Below are 22,434 nucleotides of genomic sequence, written 5' to 3' on the forward strand. Positions count from 1 at the left end.
AAGGAAGGAAGGAAGGAAAGGGAAAAAAGAAAAAAAGCATAAATAAAAGTAAATTAGTGGCTTCCTAGGGCTGGGGTGGTTAGGGAGAAATAAAGAGTGACTACTAATAGATACAGCAGCTTTTTGGCAGGGTAGCGGGTGAAAATATTATAAGGTCGACTGTGGTTAATGACTTTGTTAATGTAGTAAAAATCATTGAACTGTACACTTTGAATCAGTGAATTGTATGGTATGCAAATGATATCCCAATAAAGCTGTTAAAAAATAAACAAAAGAAAAAAGTAATAATATCAAAGAATGGTTGGAGCCAATGCTATCAGAGCTCTTTCTCAGCCTCTTTTCTCTGTTTTCCTCACACATTCGATGCAGATCTTTCCCAACAAGTAAGTGATATACGGCTAGTCATGGCTTCCAGATTCCTATTCATCTAACTCCATGGCTAGAGAGCAAGGTGGCCTCTCTTTCCAGAATCAGTTTGAAATATTCCAGCAAAAAGCTCTGATTGGCCCTGCTAAAGTATTGTTCCTACCTTCAAGCCAATCACAGTGGCCAAAGACACGAAGAATTATGTTTGGTCAAGTTTTGACAGGTGGGGTAAGACAGGGAAAAGGCTTACCAGAAGAGAAAATTGAGAAGAAAAGGAGGAGGAAGGGGGTGGGAGGGAAGAAGTTTTCCACTTTAGGTATACAGTTTACCTATAGACTCATCCTTAAATAATAATTTGTTTCTAAATCGCAGCCAAGAATCTTATTCACTAGCCTGGCCAACGTGGCGAAACCCTATCTCTACTAAAAATACAAAAAATAGTTGGGCATGGTGGTGCGTGCCTGTAATCCCAGCTACTAGAGAGGCTGAGGCAGGAGAATCTCTTGAACCCGGGACGCAGAGGTTGCAGTGAGTGGAGATCATGCTACTTGCACTCCAGCCTGGGCGATGGAGAAAGACTCCATCTCAAAAAAAAAAGAATCTCATTCAAAGGTTCCTATGCAAAAATTCTTGAACCTGAGTGATGGCAGCTTTCAGTTCATCAATCAATCTGCTGATGCCCAGCTTTAAATGAATCTGGCCAGCTACCTCTTGCACGAACTTATTATAACCCTTGTCTCCAAATGGGGACTATTCCTATGGAGTATTATAAGATACAAAAAGGTTACACAATTGCATGATTTTGTCTAATTTTATGATGACATTTATGTGATTACTTCTTGGCAATGATCAAGTCCAGATTTCCTCTGATAAATTAATTTCCTTTTATGTCATCCCTAATCACACTCTTCAGAGGCTCATGTGCTTCGGAATTTATCTGCATTAATTCACTTCAATTAAAAAATTGTTTTTTCTTCTTTAGCTTCACATTTATTGTGCTTCTTAAAGTCAGTTTTATCAAAAGAACTTCTAAAATTGCCAAAGTACAAGGATGAATGTCAGAATGTCAAGGGTTTTTAAATGAATTCTGACAAGACAGAAAAGGTCAAGGAGGATTTCTTCAACATGTTCAAATGCGGTCCTGATTATAAAGATTTTTACAAGGAGTATTTAGATTATTCCTTAAAATGACTGCAGTATTCTGCTATACTTGATGGATTAAATTTTGCCTGGACCACCTTTCTCTCTAGGGCCCCCACCTTCTGTCTGGGTCACCATTCCTCATGCTTCTGTTCTTAGTTTAGATGTCATCTCTTTCAAGAAGTCTTTCCAGGTCCCCCAAGGTATAACTAGTTGCCCCTTCTGATGTCCTCTCCATACTCAGTGTTTACCCTTATTATAGCATTTACTACACTGCATTGTAATTATCTGTTAATTTGTGCATCTCAGCTTCTCTCCACAATAAGATCAACTTCCTGGAAGCAAAGACTGAACCTAAACTAAAGCACTTCAGAGCCTAGCATAATGCCTACAAGTGTCTCACTGGCCTTTGTTAAATTGTGGGACATTCTTCAAATAATTGCCCAGTGCTCCACAAAAGTGTCAGGGTTATGAAAGACTGAAAAACTGCCCAGTGCTCCACAAAAGTGTCAAGGTTATGAAAGACTGAAAAACTGCCTCTTCTTGGAGGAGATCAAGGAGTCATGACTCTGATCTTGTATAGGATCCTGGACCAGAAAAACAACATTAATGGAACAATTGGCAAGATTTGAATTAGGTCAGTAAGTTAGTTAATAGTATTGCATAAATATTAATTTCCTAGTATTGTTCATTGTCCTGTGGTTTTATAAGATGTTAACATTTGGTGAGTTCGGTGAAGGGAATATGAGAACTATTTGATTTTTGTGATATTTTTATGAGCCAAAAATTACTTCAAAATGGAAAGTCAGAAAAATTTTAAATAGGAATAATTATGCGTATGTTGGCTTATAAATCAAAAGAAAGAGAGAGAGGAGGAGGGGAAGCAAGGTAGGAGGGAAGAAGGAATGAAACCAAAAAGCTAGCTGGTTTTGGAAGTATAGCTAGGGTGATAGAAGGGTAGATCTGAGAGCTTTTACAACTGCAGGTGCCTTGAATGCCATGTTATTACCACATTCTTAACGGTCTAATTAGGAAATGCTGTTCATGACCACAACCTTGGGTAACATTTTCTCTGCTGTTTACTCTTGAGCTTTATTCCAATACTCTCAAATTGTTCTGTTCAATTTTAACAAGTACTTACTGAGTGCTTGATAGGTGCAGGCAGAATGATGGACACCCAGGATAGATGCAAATGTGGTAAGACACATTCCTTGTTCACAGGGAGGAACACCATCCACAGAAGAAAGTCAAGCACAAAGAAAACAAAGAGTGTCCATACAGTGAAAAACATGCAACTGTTTTTACACAAGTACCAAATAAAGAGGCAATGCAGAAAAGTGCTGCTCTTCTGGGAGCACAAAAGCTTCACAGGAGGGTTAACGTGGAAGCTGAGTGTTGAGTAAGTGGGAATTTGCCAGGTAGACAAAATTGGGAGGAGCATTCCCAGCACAGCATGTATAAAGATCTGAGTTGGGAAACAGCAGAGTGAGATCAACACAGCTAAAATAATAAGTACCCACAGAAAAAAATGGACTCTTATTTGTAGGAGCTTTACTGTGATATAATTTACCTATCATAAAATTCAGTCATTTAGAGTGTACACTTCAGTGGGTTTTAGTATATTCACAGAGTTATACCACCATCATTCCTATCTAATTTTATAACAGTTTCATCACCCTCCCCACCCCCAGTGAAATCCCGTCCTGGTTAGCAGTCACTCTCCATCCCCCACCCCCAGCCTTAGGCAGTCACGAATCTACTTCCTGCCTTCACGGATTTACCTATTCTGGACGTTTCATATTAAAGGAATCATACAGTCTACGATATTCTGTGACTGCATTCTTTCACTTAGTATAATATTTTCAAGGCTCATCCATGTAGTAGCATGAGTTAGTACTTCATTTCTTTTTATTGCTAAATTATATTCCATTGTATGGCTAAACCACATTTTGTTTGTCTACAACACATAGACTAATGAACATTTGGGTTGTTCTCACATTTTGCCTATTAACACTGTTATAAACAGACAGATACAATTTTTTATGTAGACATACATTTTCCTCTCCCTTGGATATATACTTAGAATTGCTGGGTCATATGGTAATTCTATTATTTTTTTGTTTTGTTTTGTTTTGTTTTTAAGAGATGGGGTATCATGTTGGGCACAGTGGCTCATGCCTGTAGTCCCAGCACTTTGGGAGACTGAGAAAAGCGGATCACCTGAGGCCAGGAGTTAGAGACCAGCCTGGCCAACATGGAGAGACCCCGTTTCTAATAAAAATACAAAAATTAGCTGGTCATGGTGGTGGGTGCCTGTAATTCCAGCTACTCAGGAGGCTGAGGCAGGAGAATGGCTTGAACCCAGGAGGCGGAGGTTGCAGTGAGCCGAGATGGCGCAACTGCACTCCAGCCTGGGTGATAGAGTGAAACTCTGTCTAAAAAAAAAAAAAAAAGAAAAAGAGAGAGAGAGAGAGAGATTGATGGGGTATCATGTTGTCCAGGCTGGACTCTAACTTCTGGTCTAAAGCGATCCTCCCACCTCAGCCTTCTGAGTAACTGGAACTACAGGCATGTACCACATCGTATGGTTATATTTACTTTTTGAGGAATTGTCAAACTGTTTTCCAAAGTGGCTGTACACTTTGGAATAACACTTGCTATTGTCTAGCTTTTTAATATTATAGCCACCATAGTGGGTATAAAGTGATGTATTCATTTGCTAGGGCTGCTGTAACAAATTACCACAAACTAGGTGGCTTAAAGCAACATAAATTTATTCTCTCACAGTTCTGGGGCTAGAAGCCTGAAATCAAGGCACCATCAGGGTTATGCTTTCTCTGGAGACCCTAGGGGAAAAAGCTGTTCCATGGCTTTCCCTTATTTCTTGCGTTCCTAGTAATCCTAAGCATTTCTTTGCTTATTGATGCATGTCACTCCAATCTCTGACTCATCACGTGACATTCTCCCCTGTGTCTCTTCTGCAGTCATATTGGATTAGGGCCCACCCTTATCCAGTATGACCTCATCTTGACTTGATTACCTCTGCAAAGACCCTATTTCTAAATAATGTCATATTCACAAGTACCAGGGGTGAGAAGGTCAACATATCTTTTTGGGGGACACAATTCAACTCACAGCAAGAGGTGGTATCTCTTTGTGGTTTTGATTTCTATTTCCCTAATGGCTAATGACGTTGAGCATCTTTTCATGTGCTCATTCGTATATCTTCTTTGGAGAAATGTTTATTCAAATTTTTGTCCATTTTGTAATTAAGCTATTGTCTTTTTATTCTTCAGCTGTGAGTTCTTTACATATTCTGGGCTCTTATCAGATATATGACTTGCAAATATGTTCTTCCATTCTGTGGGCTGTCTTCACTTTTTGATAGTGCCCTTTGAAACACAAGAGTTTTTCATCTTAATGAAGTTTGATTTACCTATTTTTTTCTTTTGTTACTTACGCTTTTGTTGCTAAGTCTAAGAAACTGTTGACTAATTCAAGGCCATGATGATTTATGCCTATGTTTTCTTCTAAGAATTGTATAGTTTTATCTCTCATATTTGGGTCTTTGATCCTTTTTTAGTTAAATTTTGGCTATAATGTGAGGTATGGATCCAAATTCACTCTTTTGCGAATGAATATTCGGTTGTCCTAGCACCATTTGTTGAAATTAATGCCCATCTCCCATTGAATTGTCTTGTCACTCTTGCAAAAAAAAAAAAAAAAATTACCAAAAATGTAAGGATTTGTTTCTGGACTCTCAATTCTATTTCATTGATCTCTATGTCTATCCTGATGTTGGTACTACACTGTCTTGATTACTGTAGCTTGGAAATCAGGAAATGTGAAAAATCTGACTTTATTCCTTAAAATTACTTTGGCTATTCTATGTCGCTTCAATTTTCATATGAATTTTAGAATCAGATTGTCAATTTCTGCAAAAAGCCAGCGGGGATGTTTGTAGGAATTATATTGCATCTGTAGATGAATTTGGGGAGTACTGCCATCTCAACAATAGGAAGTGTTCCAATCCATGTGCATGGATGTCGTTCTATTTATTTAAACGTCTTTAATTACTTTCAACAATGTTTTGTGGTTTCAGTTCACAAGTCTGATACTTCTTTTATTAAATTTAAGTATGTTATAGTATTATAGAGGAAATTGTATCTTTAATTTCATTTCATACTGTTCATTGCTAGTGTATAAAAATAAAGTAATTTTTGTATATGATCTTGTATCCTGCAACTTTCTAAATTCATTTATTAGTTCTAATAGCTTTTTAGTGAATCCCCTAGGATTTTCTATACACAAGACCATGTTACCTGCAAATGGAAATACATCTACTTTTTTCCTTTCCAATCAGGATGGCTTTCATTTCTTTGTCTTGCCAATTGCCTTAGCTACAGCCTCTAGTACAATGTTAACTAGAAATGATGAGAGTAGACATTTTTGCCTTGCTCTTGATTGTGAGGGGAAAGCTTTCAGTCTTTCACTAAGTGTGGCATGAATTTTAGGTTTTACATAGATGCCTTTTTGGTTAGAAAAACTTCCCATCTATTCCCAGTTTGTTGAGTGTTTTTGTCATGACAGGCTGTTGGATTTTGTCAAATGTTTTTTTCTGTGTATTGAGATGATTATGTGGTTTTTGTCCTTTATTCTATTAATATAGTATATTATTTATTGATTTTCATATGTTCAACCTTGCCTTCCTGGGGTGATTATCATGTGGTCATGGAGTACAATTGTTTGTATATGTTAATGGATTCAGTTTGCTAGTATTTTGTTGAAGATTTTCATATCCATATCCATAAAGTATCTTGGTCAGTAGTTTTCTTGTGATGTCTTTGTGTGGTTTTGGTATGTGAATAATGTTGGCCTCGTAGAATGAGTTGGCAAGTGTTTCCTCCTCTTCTGTTTTTTTGAAGGTTTGTGAATGATTGGCAACTGTCCTTTAAATGTTTGACAGAATTCACCAGTGAAGCCATCTGGTCCTGAGCTATTCTTTGTGGGAAGTTTCTTTGATTACTAATTTAGCCTCATTACTTGTTATAGGCTTATTCAGATTGCTACTTCTTCTTGGGTCCATTTTGATAGTTTGTATTTTTCTAGGAATTTGTCAATTTCATCTATGTTATATAATTTGTTGGCATATAATCATTCATAGTATGTCTTTATAATCCTTTCAATTTTTTAAAATCAATAGTGATGCTCCCTCTTTCATTTCTGATTTTAATAATCTGAGTCTTATCTCTCTTTCTTTTTTCTTGGCTAATTTAGCTAAAGAATTGTCAATTTTGTTCATCATTTCAAATAACAAACTTTTTCATTCATTGATTTTTTTCAATTGTTTTTCAATTGTCTATTTCATTTATTTCTACTCTAATCTTTTTTTCTACTTGCTTTGGGTTTAGTTTCCTCTTCAGTGCCATAAAGATCTTTTTTGTTTTTTATTATAGACATTTACAACTATAAATTTCCCACCAAACACTCTGTACCTCATGCATTTTTGGTATTCATGCTTTCATTTTCATTCATCTCAAAGTATTTTGTAATTTCTCTTAAAGTTTTTCTTTAACCCATTGGTTATTTAGAAGGAGTATGTAGTCTAATTTCCATGTATTTGTGAATTTCCCAAGTTTCCTTTTGTTGGTTTTGTTTGTGTTTGTGTTTGTGTTGTTTGTTTGAGACAGGGTTTCACTCTGTTGCCTAGCTTGGAGTATAATGGCACAATCACAGCTCACTGCAGCCTCAACCTCCTAGGCTCAAGTGATCCTCCTGCCTCATCATCCCAAGTAGCTGTGACTATAGGCACATGCCACCATGCCTGGCTAATTTGTGGAGATGGGGGGTCTCCCTGTGTTGCCCAGACTGGTCTCAAACTCATGGCCTCAAGCAATCCTCCCACCTCAGCCTCCCAAAGTGCTGGGATTACTGGCTGGTGGTTGGTTTTTAATTCAATTCCATTGGATTCTAAGAATCTATTTTATATGAAATCTATTTCAATTCTTTCAAATTATTGAGGCAGAAGAATAGATCTCTCAATCTCAAAGATCACAATGAACTTTTGAGGGATTTTAAGAAGAGGATGACATATAAATTATAGAAACATCACTCTGGGAGAAGTACAAAGAGTATATCAGAGAGCATAACATGCAAGAAGAAAGGCCAATTAAGAGCCTATTGAAAATTATTCAGACAAGAGATGACAGGTTACCGGACTAAGGTAATGACATGAAAAAATAAACAAACCAAAAACATATTCAGAAATTAGTATCACCAAAGATGAGAATTAATTCTATATAGCGAGGAAGTCTAGAATGACATATTTTAGACTTGAGTCACTGGATACATGCTGGGACCATGGATTGAGACAAGGGAAAAAATAAGAAACAAGTTTATATATTAATTGGGTGATGATTGTGGCTCAGTTCTCTATTGAGCATATGTGTCATAAGCTCAGGAAAGAGGCTTGGGCCAAATTATCTTATTAGTATATTTGCATACAAAGAATGGGGAAGCCAGAGCAATGAATGGGACTCTCCAGAGCAATGAGTAGAATGAAAAGAGAACACGGTCAATGAAAGTGGGTAGCAGGTGCATTTAAGGAGAGGGCAGAAGATAAAGAGCCAGAAAAAGGCACTGAGAAAGGGAAGTCATAAAAGGAGAACCCCAGAGACCTGGTTTGCAGAAAGCCTGTTTCTAGGAGGAAAGAAAGGTCAATATGTGAATGCCAAAAGGAAGTCGAATTACCATGCTACTTAAGGATAACTCACACGTGACTTTCCTCAATCATTTTCTGATAGCTTTCTAACAAAGATTTGATTTTGATCAGTAAGTTACAGCTGAATACCTTTTTTGTTTTTCTTTTCTGGAATCTGTAATTGAAATCTGCTGTTTCTATTTGTCAGGCATCTCATCCACTTTCTTTTGAAAACAACAGTTCTAGGGAAACTGTCAAGCAAGGTGACCCACTCTCATCTGCCAATGAGAAAGGGGCATCAGCGTCTTGCCTCCTGGAATTTGAAACTTGAGCAGTGAAATTCAATGCAGTGAGAACTGATTTGAGGTTCTGCTATATCCTGAAGAGAATATACATTGTTTGCCACTACTTAGAATCCAGAGTTTCCCCAATTTTTATCCAGCAGAGGTAGGGCCAGGATTAGGATGAGGGGATGAGACACGTGAGGCATTCACCTGGAGCAGAAAATTTAAGAGGGCTCCAAAAAACTCCATAATCAAGTTAGTAATATTTGAATGCAATATTTTAAAAAATAAAAATTAAAGCAAAAATCTATGATGAACAAAATGTCATTAAAGACAGGATCAGTGTTACTGACCTTTTCTTTTGCCTCAGATTCAAATATGGTTTAAAATTGGACTACAGAGCCCTGGTTGTTCACATTTTCTTTTGTTCCCACGAGTCAGTTCCTATCCTTCCAGTAAATTCCTCCTTTCCATAAGTTCCAGAAAATGTTTTCTTTGTTTACAACCCAAACCCCAACTGATATGGAGTCTGACATTATAAGTAAAGGAGAGTTTCTGGTAGTTCCTTGGCTGCTACAGATTCCAACTCACAATTCTAATCAATTGGCCCTCTAGTGAGTGAGATTTTATGTTGTCCTCATACAAACCTAAAAGTTCCCTTCACCTGAAGACTATTTGAAATCAGAGATAAAAAGCTACCAATTGGGGATGAACTCAAAATAATTATGCCAAGTGAGAGAATTCAGACAAAAATGGATACATGCTGTGTGAATTCATTTATATAAAACTTCAGAAAATACAAACTAATCTATAGTGACAGAAAACAAATCAATGGTTGCTTGGTGGGCAGTGGGAGTAGAGGGGATTGCCAAGGGTAATAAGAAAACTTTTGGTGCTGATGGCTATGTTTACTCTCGATGGTGGTGATGAATTCAAGTGTATATATATGTCAAAACCTAGCAGATTACACACTTACACATGTGTAATTTATTGTGTTTCAATTGTACCTCAGTAAAACTTTTTTGAAAAACCACTAATTGGCTTTTAGAATTTGCATCTTTACTATCAAATAATTTCCACCTTTTGAAAAGATTTATTTGAATGCTACATAAAATGTTTTTAATTGATGTTTTAGATATTTGTTGTATTTGGCTTTTTCCGTTTCTTCCTGTCTCTATATGGAGGTGGATTTAGTCATATAATTAGAAATTGTTTTAAGGGACTATTTCCCTGAATTGCAATGGAATGGTAATTTAATCTATGAACTGCATAATATCCCAACTGAGAAGTATATGAAAAGTGTACCTATTCACACTGAGAAACAAAGAAAAGGAAAAAAGAAATATTTTAAAAGAAAAAGGAAAAGTGTACCTAAAGTGTTCCTTTTTCATCTAGTTTTCTACTCAGGAAACTCTTCTTTCTTGTGATTAAATTATTTTCTTCTTGATATGAGAATAGTACTGAGTAAAAAATGTTACATAAAACTAACAAAGATACTCATGTAAAGAACAAATTACAGCAGGAGTCTTAAAGTTCTTCTGCAAAAGTTCATTCCAGAAAATTAAATTTTAGCAATATACTTTATATATTATACTTTTAAAACAATCTCTCCTATAAAATGTTAATGGTAACAAAAAGATATCCCTTTTGTTTCCTCCATTAGTGAATCAAAATTGTATAAAAGAAACATGAATGAGCATTAATGAGCAACACTAACATCTTTTTTACTCAACTTCATAATAAAACAATTTCTCAAGAAGAATCATACAAATATTGGGTTCTATCATGTATACATACACACATATATAAAATAACATAACATGTAAAGTACATGTTTTGCTACTTGCTAAATTCTAACTCTTAAAAATTTTAGAATTGCATTTCTAAATTGTAAAGGAAAATAAATACCAGTTTGACCTTCAGTTATGTTAATATTATTATTCATAACTATTCATTTTAATCAGAGGAGTTTCAATGGGATTGTTCTCAACTTTTAGAAAGATTGTCTTCCCAAGCTCTTTGCCTATTTCTAAACTGTGTGCTCTGCTCCTGGATAATATTTTCTCAAGGGAATGATGTTGTACATGCTAGATAAATCCATAGACTAATTCCCCAAATTTTGTTTTAGCATAGTTACAAATCCAACCTTGAAACTAAAAAGGAATGAAAAATCTTTCTTGAAAAATAATTATTACTAATTGTGATCGTTTGTAATACCTCAGGCTGGGTAATTTACAAAGAAAGGTTTATTTGGCTCACAGTTCTGCAGGCTGTACAAGCATGGCATAGCATCTGCCTGGTTTCTGGTGAGGCCTTGGGAAGCTTTAATTTATGTTGAAAGGCATGGGGAAACAAGCATGTCACATGATGAGAGAGGCAATAAGAGAGAAGGGAGGTCCCAGACTCTTTTTAACAATCAGATTTCATGGTAACTCTTTACCATAGGAAGGGCACAAAACTATTCATAAGGGATCTGCCCCCATGGCCCAAATGCCTCCCACCTGGCCCCACCTCCAACATTGGGGATCACATTTCAACATGAGATATGGAGGGAACAAAAACATCCAAACTATATCACTAATTTTAAAAAAAAAATTCTAAAAAGTGAGTTTTTTAAATTTAACTTCAAAACTTACCTTCAATAAAGTACTTATATACAGAAGTTGGAGAGATGGTCAATGGAGATATCTTTGGAAATTCTGAAGGAGACTTCTAGACTTTCAAGGACTTTATAGGATAATAAAGAATCTCAATGATATTCTATCATTTCTAAATCCACTTTAAGTATTCCTTTTCTCATCCAGCCAAGTGAGGATAATTAATAAAAAATGATTTCTTTTCTATAGTCACAATTTATATTCAGCCAAGTGAGGATAATTAATAAAAAAAAGATTTCTTTTCTATAGTCACAATTTATGTACAGTTTTGCTTTAGGTCTTAAAGCCAGGGCTCCTTGCCTGGAATTTGGGGTACATAATGCTTCAGACCTCCATTGCCACTTTGAATGCCACTTATACAAGTATAAAATCAAGCCATAGTTAAGGAAGAAGGCTGGCTCTTGCTCCAGTTTCTCCTTGCTCATCCATTGTTCCAGCCCTAGCTTACCATGCACAATCCCAGAGTAATCGGTATGCTTTCTTAAAAGAAAGTAGTTTTTTGCAACTCTTATAAATCAATGGATTTTTATTACAAATCAATGGATTTCTTGTTTTGTATGTTTTATATTTATTTATTTGTTTTAAAGAGCTCAAAGAATTTGTAATCTAAAAATTAATATATTAATCTTAAAAAATCCAAAGATTTTCTCATTATTCCAAATTTTATTATAAGACAAAATAAAATACACATTGATTTATAATGTAATTGGAATTCTGTAGTAGAACCCCTCTTACCCCAGTCTAAATTTATAATAGGACTTTTCTGGATTTTAAAAGTCAAATCAGACTACTGGTTTTCAGTCCAGCATGTAAAAAGCTTGAAAGTTGCCACTCTGTCCTAAGAACAAGTAAAAATCCGAACAAACTGAGAAATCAATAACTGTTCTAGATCTGTAAGAAAAGTAAGGCCACAGGACAAACCACTGCCTCCAAAATTGGAGAGAGCAACAGGCAAATACAGAGAATCATAACTTGCCAGAAGTAGAAACTCACGAGTAGCAACCTCCGTAGGGACTAGTAGTAGGTTACTGTTACTCAGCACATCATGTGCAGCTAACAACAAAAACTTGTAAGGTATACTAAAAGGAAAAAACATAGTTTGAAGAAACAAAGCAAGCACCAAAACCAGGCTCCAATATGACAGGTATATTAAAATTATTAGACCAGAAATTTAAAACAATTATGATTAATATGCTAAAGGTTCTTATGGAAAAGGTAGGCAGTATGCAAGAATAGTTGGGCAATGTAAGCAGAGAGGTGGAAATTCTAAGAACCAAAAAGAAATGCTAGAAATAAACACATTTTAACAGAAATGAAAAATACCTTAAATGGGTTTATTAGTAGACTGGACACTGCTGAAGAAAGAATCTCTGAGCTTGAGGCTATCTTAATAGGAACATCCAAAACTGAAAAGCAAGCAAAAAGAGACTGGAAATTTAAAAAACAGAACACAATATCTTTAAGAACTGTGGACAATTACAAAAGGCATAACATATGTATGATGAAAATACCAGAGTATAAATAGTAAGAAACAAAATATTTAAGATAATAATGACAGATAATTTTCCTAAATTAATGTTAGACAACTACAGATTAAAGAAGCTCAGAAAATGCCAACCAGAATAAATGCTGAAAAAACTACACCTAGACTATCATTTAAAAACTACAGAAAATCAAAGTTGAAGTTCTGAAAAAAAACAGAGGGAAGAAAACATCTTATCTTTAGAGGAGCAAAGATAAGAATTATACCTGACTTCTCAGAAACCATACAAGCAAGAAAAGAGTGGAATGAAATATTTAAACTGTTGAGAAAAAAACCCACCAACCCAGAATTATATACCATGCGAAATTATCCTTTAAAAGTAAAGGAGAAATGAAGACTTTCTCAGACAAACAAAAATTGAGGGACTTTATTGTCAGTAGACCTGCCTTGCAAGAAATGTTAAAAGAAGTTCTTTAGAGAGAAGGAAAATTATATGTTGCGAGAAGTCAGAGACCCCGAATGGAGGGACCTGCTGAAGCCATGACAGAAGAATATAAATTGTGAAGATTTTATGGATATTTATCACTTCCCCAATCAAGACTCTTATAATTTCCTATGCCTGTCTTTACTTTAATCTCTTAATCCCATCATCTTCATAAGCTGAGGATGTATGTCACCTCAGGACACTGTGATGGTTGCATTAACTGCACAAATTGTAAAGTATGTGTGTTTGAACAATGTGAAGTCTGGGCACCCTGAAAAAAGAACAGTGAACAAGGGAGATACCATTAGGTCTGACTGCCTGGGAGCTGAGCAGAAAAGAGCCATATTTCTCTTATTACCGAAAATGGGTAAGAGAAATATCGCTGAATTCTTTCTCCAGTAAGGAATATTAATAATTAACAGCCCTGGGAAAAGAATGCTTTCCCAGGGGGGACCTCTAAAATGGCCAACCTGGGACTGTCTGCCTTATGCAGATGTAGATAGGGATGAAACACTCCCTAGTCTCCTGCAGCGCCCCCAGGCTTGCTAGGATTAGGAAATTCCAGCCTGGCAAATTCTAGACAGACCGGTTCTCTGCTCGTGAACCCTGTTAAGATGTTTATCAATGACAATGCGTGCACAGTGGGACATGGAAGTTCATTAGTGATTCTAGTTTTGCCCTGACTTTGTGATCTCGCCCTGACCTTCTTCCTTGTGATCTTTTGCTGCCCTTGAAGCATGTGATCTCTGCAACCCACACCCTATTCGTACACTCCCTCCCCTTTGAAAATTGCTAATAAAAACTTGCTGGTTTTCCAGCTCAGGGGGCATCACAGAACCTGCCAACATGTGATGTCTCCCCTGGACACCCAGCTTTAAAATTTCTCTCTTTTGTACTCTTTTCCTTTATTTCTCAGACTGGCCAACACTTAGGGAAAATAGAAAAGAATGTACATTGAATTATCAGGGGTGAGTTTCCCCCGATAATGATATGTCAGAAATGTGAGTCTACATAAGGAAAGGAAGAGTATCAGAGAAGGAATAGGTGAAGATTAAATAGAAACTGTTATTTTTCTTATTCTTAGTTGGTTTTCAGATAACAGTTTGTTTCAAATAACTAACATATGTAGTTTGTTGTCTAACATTAATTTAGGAAAATTATCAGTCATTATTATTTTAAATATTTTGTTTCTCACTCTATTTATACTCTGATATTTTCATCATACACATGTTATGCCTTTCGTTGGTTCCAAATAACACCAACAATATTTTCAATTATGTATATGAATACGTATGGTTAAATATGCTTGTGTACACCTATGCTTATATATACTTATATATAGGTAAAATAAATGGACAGCAGTGATACAGGGGAGATGAATTAGGATTATTTTGCTATTATAAGGTACCTATGCTGCCTGTGAAATGGTAGAATGTGACTTGAAAGTGGACTTGGATTACTTGTAAATGTATATTGCTAACTCTATGGCAAGCACTTTCAAGAGTAAAAAAAAAGTACAACTGATATGCTAAGACATAAAAGAATTGAATTATATGTAGTTCTTACTTAAAACTACAAAAGGCAGATAAAGAGTGGAAAGCAAAAATAGGAACAAAGAACAAGGGCAACAAATAAAAAATAGTTTTAAAGGAAATCATATACATATATATGACTTTTAAAATTATTTTGTATATATAGTGAAAGTATACACAATACATGTAAAAGTATATATATGTAAAAGTATATATATATCTCTCTCCAGGCAAAGTGGCTCACGCTTGTAATCCCAGCACTCCCAGCACTTTGGAAGGCCAAGGCAGGAGGATCACTTGAGCCCAGTAGTTTGAGACCAGTCTGAGCAACAAAGCAAGATCCCTATCTCTATAAAAATTAATAATAATAAATAAAAATATGATAGATAATAATCAAACTATATCAGTAATCATTTTGAATGTAAATGGTCTAATGAACCAATTAAAAGACAGAGATTATCAGAGTGGATCAAAAAACAAGACCCAAATAAACACTGTCCTTAAGGAACCCACCTTTAATATAAAGGCACATGTCAATTAAAAGTAAATGGATAAAGATATACCATCTGAACACTAATCAAAAGAAGGTAGGAGAAGCTATATTAATTTCAGATAGAGCAGACTTCACAGCAAGGAAAGTTATCAGAGACAAAGAGGAACATTACACAATAATAAAAGGGTCAATCCTCTAACACATAGCAATCCTTAACATGTATGTGTCAAACAACAGAGTATCAAAATATATAAGACAAAAATTGATAGGCCTTCAAGGAAAAATAGATGAATTCACTATTATAGCTCAAGTCTTCAATACCCCTCTATCAGAAATAGACAATTCCAGCAGGCAAAAAATCAGTAAGTACATAGTTGAACTCAACAACACCATCAATCAATTGGATATAATGGACACCTATAGACTACTTCATGCAACAACAGCAGAATACATATTTTTCTCAAGCTACATGGAACATTTTTACCAACATAGATCATGTTCTAGGCCAAAAAGCCTGCCTTAACAAATGTAAAAGAATAGAAATTATTCAATGTCTGCTCTTAGATCACAATGAAATTAAAGTAAAAATCAATAACAGAAAGATAGCTGGAAATTTTCAAAATACTTGGTGATTAAACAACACACTTCTATAATACATGAGTCAAAGAAGACATCTCAAGAGAAATGTAAAAATAATCTAAACTAAATGAAAATTAAAACTCATATCAAAATCTGTAGGATATAGCAAAAGCAGCATTTAGAGGAAAATGTGGACATTTATGCATTGAATGCATAAATTAGAAAAAAAGAAAGCTCTGAAATCAATAATCTAAGCTTCCACCTTTGGGATTACCTGTGGTTGGGAGTTCAAAACCAGCCTGGCCAACATGGTGCAACCCCATCTCTACCAAAAAGATAAAAAATTAACCAGGCGAGGTGGCATGCACCTGTAGCCCCAGCTATTCAGGAGGCTGAGGCAGGAGAATCACTTGAACCCAGGAAGTGGAGGGTGCAGTGAGCCAATATCATGCCACTGCACTCCAGCCTGAACAACAGAGCCAGACTCCTTCTCTAAATAAATAAATAAATAAGCTTCCACCTTAGGACACTAGAAAGAGAAAAGCAAATATTAAGCTCAGAGTAAGCAGGAAAAAAGAAATAACAAAATTTAGGGCAGAAATTAATGAAATTGAAAACAAAAACTCAATAGAGAAAAATCAATGAACCCAAAAGGTGATTCTTTGAAAAGATCAATAAAATCAATAAGACTCTATCTAGGCTAAGAAGAAAAAGAGAGAGTGTACAAATTAACAATATCTGAAATGAAAGAGGGGCCATCACTAAGATCCCATGACATTAAAAGGATAATAAAGGAATGCTATGAACAACGCTATACCCTCAAATTTGATAACACAGATGAAATTAAACAATTCCTTGAAAAATTCAATTTGCCAAAACACACAAGAAAAAATAGCCAATCTGAATAAGCCTATATCTTCTAAAGAAATTGAAACAATATTTAACAACTTTCTAAAAGAGAAAGCAGAAGGCCTAGTTTCACTGCTGATATTACCAAACAATTCAGAAGGAAATTATAACAATTCTCCATAATCTCTTTTAGAAAATAGTAAAGAGAGGTTGGGCGTGGTGACTCACGCCTGTAATCCCAGCATTTTGGGAGGCCAAGGCGGGCAGATCACCTGAGGTCAGGAGTTCGAGATCAGCCTGGCCAACATGATGAAACCCCATCTCTACTAAAAATACAAAAATTAGCCAGGTGTGGTTGTAGGTGCCTGTAATCCCAGCTACTTGGGAGGCTGAGGCATGAGAATTGCCTGCACCCAGGAGGCAGAGGTTGCAGTGAGCCGAGATCGCACCATTGCACTGCAGCCTGATGAGAGAATGAAATTCCATCTCAAAAAAAAAAAAAAAGTAAAGAGAATAGTTCCTAACTCATTTTATGAAGTTAATATTATCCTAATACCAAAAACAAAGACATTACAAGAAAAAAAACTACAGACTAATATCTCTCATAAGCATAGATGCAAAAACCCTCAACAAACTATTAGCAAATCAAATCCAACAATGTATAAAAAGAATTATACACCGTGATCAAGTGAAGTTTGTCCCAGGTATGCAAGGCTGGTTCAATATTTGAAAATTGTAATATATCGCATCAACAGGCTAAAGAAGAAATGCTATATGATCATATTGATAGATACAGAAAAAGCATTTGACAAAATTCAATACCATTTATGATTTTAAGAACTCTCAGTAAACTAGAAATATAAGTGAACTTCCTCCACTTGGTAAATAATACCTGCCAAAAAAAACCCTCCACAACTAGCAGCATAATTGATAGTAAGAAACTCAAAGCTTTTCCACTAAGATCAAGAACAATGCAAAGATGTCTCCTGCACCACTGCTTTTCAACCTTATACTGAAAGTCCTATTTAATACAATAAAACAAGAAAAGGAAATAAAGGTATACTGATTGTGAAGAAAAAATAAAACTGTCTTTCACAGATGAAATGATTGTCTATATAGAAAATCTTGAAGAATCAACAGAAAACTCCAGGAACTAATAAGTGGTGATCACATGGCTGCAGCACACAAGGTTAATACACAAAAGTCAATCATTTTCCTTATAATAGCAATGAACAAGTGGAATTTGAAATTAAAAACATAATATGGTTTATATTCCACACCAAAAACAAAATGCTTTGGTAAAAATCTAACAAAATATGTACAACATCTTTACAAGGAAAACTACAAAACTCTGATGAAAGAAATAAAAGAAGAACTAAATAAATTAAGAGATATTCCGTGTTCACGCATAGAAGGACTCAATATTGTCAGGATGTCAGTTTTTCCCATCTTTGGGATTTAATGCAAGCAGGTTATTTTCTGGATATTCACAAACAGATTCTGAGGTTTATATGGAGAAGCAAGCAAACAAACAGACAAAAACAGAATAGGCAGCACAATATTGAAGAAGAAGAACAAAATTAGAGAACTGACACCACTTGATTTTGACTTACTATAAAGCTACAGTAATCAAGACGGTGTAGTATTGGCAAAAGAATAAACAAATAGATAAATGAAATAGAGAGCCCAGGAATAGATGCACATAAATACAATCAGCTTATCTTTGAGAAAGGAACAAAAGTGATACAATGAAGAAAAGATAATCTTTTCAACAAATTGTGCTGCTACAACTGGATATCCACATACATTATAAAATGAATGTAGACCTTATGCCATTCACAAAAATTATCTCAAAATACATCACAATGCAAAACTATAAAACCATAAAACAAGAGGAAATCTAAATGACCTTGGGTTTGGTGATGACTTTCAGGATACAACACTAAAGGCATAATCTGTGAAAGAAAGAATTTTTAAGCGAGACTCCACTATAATTTAAAATTTCTGCTCTGTGAAAGACACTGTCAAGAGAATAAAAAGAGAATACACAGACTGGGAGAAAATATTTGCAAATGATATATCTGATTTTAAAAATTGTTTTCTAAAATATATAAAGCACTCTTAAAATCCAGCAATTAAAAGAAACTAATTGTGGACTAAAGACCTTAGCAGACACTTCCCCAAGGAAGATATACAGACATATATGTATCCAACAATACAGTATCATACAGAGTAGTTTCACTACCCTACAAATCCTCTATGCTCTACCTATTCATCCCTCTTTCCCCTCTAATTCCTGGCAACCATTAACTTTTTTACTGTCTCCAGGGTTTTGCTTTTTCCACAAGGTCATGTAGCTGAAATCATAGAGTATGTAGCCTTTCAGAATGACTTTCATTAAGTAATATGCACTTAAATTTCTTCCATGTATTTTCATGGCTTAATAGCTCATTTCTCTTTAGCACTGAATGATCTTCCATTGTCTTGATAAGCACATGAAAAGATGCTTCACATCCATATGTCATCAGAGCAACACAAATTACAACAATGGGATTCCACTACACATCTATCGTTGAAATCCAGAACACTGAAAACATCAAATCGTGGTGACGATGTGGAGCAACAGGAACTCTCATCCACGGCTGGCAGGAATGCAAAATAGTACAGCCACATTGAAAGACCGTTTGAGAGTTCTTACAAAACTAAACATACTCTCACCACACAATCCAGCAATTTCGTTCCTTGATGTTCATCCAAAAGAGTTGAAAACTTAGGGCCACACAAAAATGTGTACATGAATATTTATAGCAGCTTTATTAATAATTGCCAAAAGTTGGAAGCAACCAAGAAGTTCTTCAGTAGGTGAATGGACAATAAACTGTGATACATCTAGACATAGAATATTATTCAATTCTAAAATAAAATGAGCTATCAAAGCATAAAAAGACATGGAGAAACATTAAATGTACATTACTAAAGGCAAGCCATCTGAAAAGGCTACCTACTGTATGATTCCAACTATATGATATTCTGGAAAAGGCAAAACTGTGTAGACAGTAGAAAAATCAGTGGTTGCCAGGGGTTAGAGAGGAAAGATGGATGAGCAGGCAGAACATAGAGGATTTTTAGGACAGTGAAACTATTCTGTGTGATACTATAATGGTGGATACATGCCATTACACAATTGTCCAAACCCATAGAATGCATAAAACCAAGAGTGAACCCTCACGTAAACTATGGACTTTGCATGATAATGATGGGCCAATGTAAGTCTATCAGTTGTAACAAATGTAGCACTGTAAGGGGCAGGGACTATGATAACAATACAGGAAGTTATACGTGTTGGGAGGGCAGGGAGTACATGGGAAATCTCTCTACCTTCCACTCAATTTTGCTATGAACCTAAAACTACCCTAAAAAATAAAATCTACTTTAAAATATGTATATATATAATCAAGTTTTTAAAAAATCAAATTAGGCTGAGCACAGTGGCTCAAGCCTGTAAGCCCAGCACTTTAGGAGGCGGAGGCAGGAGGATCACTTGAGTCTAGGAGTTTGGTAGAAACCCTGTTTCTACCAAAAAAAAAAAATTTAATTAGCTAGGCATGGTGACTGATTTGGTCCTAGCTACTCAAGTGGCTGAAGTGGGAGGATTGCTTGGGCCCGGGAGGTAAAGGCTGCAGTGAGCCATGATTATGCCACTTCACTCCAGCCAGGGCAACAGAGAGCAACCCTGTCTCAAAATAATAATAATAATAAATTAGTGAAGACCTCAGAATACTGATGATAAATGGGGAATAAATCTGGCTCATGAACAGAGTAAAAGCCTAAATAAAAATAAAGCAAAAAATGGTAATGATATCTTCAAAGGAACAAATGTAGCTGATCCAAATCTAGCAGTTTTAAAGCATTACATTTGTACTCTATGGTCCTTTAGAATGGCTTCCAGCTTACTGAAGAGAGAGTGCCTCTCTACATGCCAAATTACAACACTAAGGCAGATTGAGGGAGAAATATAATCAACCATTTGTTGATTATTTATTTTTTAATCATGTCCTCAAGCATGTACAGATGTAAGAAAGCATGTGGCCTCAGACTGGAGCTGTTTGCAAACAGCAGGACTGCCTGGCCCAAGAAAGGGCGCTTGCTGTGTGATGAAAGCTGCCCTTCTAAAACTGTGTTTGGTTAGCACCTATGCCCTGCTGAAATTGGCATAGCACACTCTCTGTGGGCACACTGCCAGCCTAACAGATGGGCCTGAATGTAACCCTGCCAGAGAATCAGTGTGTGCAATGAGTTCACAACTGTGGTTAGACTCCTTTCCAAAGATGTTGCACCTACTTAGGCTGCCCAGCAAAAATTTATGACTTTCATGTCTTCAAATGGCATTAATGAATACGTAAATAATTCTCGAAATCAGTGGTTCTCAAACTGTGGTTCCCTGCAGCACCAGCACCATGTAGGAAATCACTAGAAATGCAAATTCTCAGGCCCTACCTTTAACCTACTGAATCAGAAACTCTTGGGGTGGGGCCCAGCAACACGTGGTTTAACAAGCCCACCAGGTGATTCTAATGCAGCTAAAGTTTGAGAGCCACTGTGCTAAACAACTGGTTCCCAGACGTTTGCATTATTTGAGAAATTTTTTAAAACACTGATGCTTATGCGTCAATTCCAGAGATTTCAATTTAATTGGTATATGGTGCAGCCTACACGTCAAGAATTGTTACATTTCCACAGGTGACTCTAATGTGCAGCAGTGTTTGAGAAGCACCATTCTAGCTCATCAGAATACCTAGCACAAGCTTTGGGGAGAAATGCTTCAGACCTTCCTAAATGCAGATAAGTCTATATTGAAAGAGCATATGTATAGATCTTTGCTTAAATAATTCTTTGACTGATGAATCACTTTATTTTAAGCCCTGAGATATAATAAAGTTTATGTAAAATCTGGCTTTCAGCAAAGCTTTGTGCACTCTGTGGGTCACCTACCTTCAAGCTTACCTTTTCTCACAGTACTATATTGAACTTTGCTTCTGTTTTCAGTATGCTTTTTTCATCTCATTGAACTGGATACCTTCTGATGTAATATCCTAAACCCCTATTCTACTGGTATCCTGCTCTATCTTCTTCCCAGCCAGGGAGAGACCTGATATCAAAATATTTAAACTTCAAACAATTTCAATTGAGACAATTAAAAGGGAAAAAAAAAAGACTCTTTAAGCCACAAGGTTACACACCATATTTGGTATTTATAAGTATTTTAATAAGAACACAAGAGGAGGAAAACTTGATATATCAAATAATTTGCTAGGCTTTCCCAACCCATTTCATATCAAAACACACATAGAAATGATAATAGTTGCATAATCCACTGGAGTGAATGGGAGAGGTGGCTGACCACCTGGCTGCTTTGAGGGCAAGAGATTGAAAACTCACACACCAAATTCACTGTTAGGAAGGTCTGAACTGATGAAAATTCAGATACACAAATGAAATGTTAATATAGTTTTATGAAAAATGAAATGGAACAAATAAATATCTGTTTCCTTTCAGTTTTTCATCAACAAATCTATTTTAACATGACAATGATGGTCTCTATAGTACTATTGACACTGCTAAGGTTCAGCTTGATGCTGATAAGAAACAATGAAGTGAGAAGTTAAGTGATTGGAATTAGCTTCCTACAGTAGAAGTCACTTAGTTATGTTACTTACCAGCTATGTGACCTTCAGCAAGTAATTTAATCACATTGTACTTTAATTTACCTAACTACAAAATGCAGAAATTATAGTACCTGTCTCACAAGATTAAGAAATTTTTTGTTGACCAGGCATGGTGACTGTGCATGCCCGTAATCCCAGCAC

Source organism: Mandrillus leucophaeus, unplaced genomic scaffold (genome assembly GCF_000951045.1).
Source record: "Mandrillus leucophaeus isolate KB7577 unplaced genomic scaffold, Mleu.le_1.0 Scaffold40, whole genome shotgun sequence".
Taxonomy (NCBI): domain Eukaryota; kingdom Metazoa; phylum Chordata; class Mammalia; order Primates; family Cercopithecidae; genus Mandrillus; species Mandrillus leucophaeus.